Here is a 1,314-nt window from a genome sequence, read left to right as displayed (position 1 = left end):
TTTCGTGGGGGAAGGAGAAGAGTTAGCAGATCATAACACACAAGATTGTTCACGTGTCTTCTGTTAGGGAAGTTTGCACATGAAAAATGTCTTTGTGGCTTATAAATAAAAGGCTTTTTAGTATTTTTTAGGGAACGGGATGTCATAAAACAGATCCTGCAATTGTTCTCGCGGATCTGCAGTGCAGTACAGAAAAGGTGGTAGCAGGTTAATGTATTAAGGGTCTACAAGAGCTAGTTCCAGGACAGGCTCCAAAACCACAGGAAAACCCTGTCTCGAAAAACCAAAAAAAAAAAAAAAAAAGAATTTGGGTGTGCTCGCTGCAGCAGCACATATACTAAAATTGGAATGATACAGAGAAGATTAGCATGGCCCCTGCGCAAGGATGACACGCAAATTTGTGAAGCTTTCCATATTTTTTACCTTGGACTTTCCACAGGGTAGGGAACCCTGACTGCTCTTTGGACTGGAGAGGGAGGGGGAGAGGAGTGGGGGGAGGGGAAAAAGGGTGGGAGGAGGGGGAGGGAAATGGGAGGCTGGGAGGAGGCTGAAACTTTTTTTTTCCTTTTCTCAATAAAAAAAAGAATTTGGGTAAAGATTTATGAAACCTTTTGTAAGATTAATCTATTATTGTTATTATGTTTGTATATGCATGCGTAGAGTGTATGTGTGCTTACACGGGTGCATGTGTATGAGCTCGTGTGTGCGTGCATGTGTGTACGTGTGCGTGCACGTGTGTACGTGCATGTGAGCTCGTGTGTGCGTGCGTGTGTGTACGTGTGCATGCACGTGTGTACGTGCATGTGAGCTCGAGTGTGCGTGCGTGTGTGTGCGTGTGTGCGTGCGCGTGTGTGTGCGTGTGAGCTCGTGTGTGCGTGTGTGTGTGCGTGCGCGTGCGTGTGAGCTCGTGTGTGCATGCGAAGCCAGGGGTCAATACTGAACATCTTCCATTGTTCTCCATCTTGCATTTTGAAGTCAGGGTCTCCACTGACCTGGCGCTCACTGGTTGGGTTGACTCTGGCTAGGAAGGAGCTCCAGCCTTCTGCCTATCTCTTCTTTCTCTCCTTCCCCAGAGCGGACATTGTCAGCACTACTGCCGTGCCAAGCTTTGCACCTGTGCACTGGAGATCCAGACTCAGGGCCTCACGCTCGTGCGGCAAGACTGTTGCTAAATGAACCATATTCCCAGACACTTCTTTTGGTAATTTTTCTATGAGAATCTCTAAGACCTAACATTTTTAGAAAACTGAGAGCCCAAAATTTCCCATATAATTTCTATCTCAGGACTTTACCACTGTTCACTGAAGTTAAGGA

The 1,314-nt window shown here is 46.6% G+C and overlaps 1 non-coding gene across 1 annotated transcript; it reads left to right on the top strand.

Moving 5' to 3' along the window:
- The first annotated feature begins 313 nt into the window (after window positions 1-313).
- On the top strand, window positions 314-420 carry LOC121437721. Its single transcript, XR_005973004.1, has one exon. It is a non-coding gene; the product is annotated as a U6 spliceosomal RNA (small nuclear RNA).
- Window positions 421-1,314: the final 894 nt, after the last annotated feature.

This window comes from Microtus oregoni, unplaced genomic scaffold, assembly GCF_018167655.1.
Source record: "Microtus oregoni isolate MIOR12 unplaced genomic scaffold, Mior012 000053F_ref0000044, whole genome shotgun sequence".
Lineage (NCBI taxonomy): Eukaryota > Metazoa > Chordata > Mammalia > Rodentia > Cricetidae > Microtus > Microtus oregoni.
Note: the sequence above shows the minus strand (reverse complement) of the source record. Positions and strands in the feature narration are given on the sequence as shown.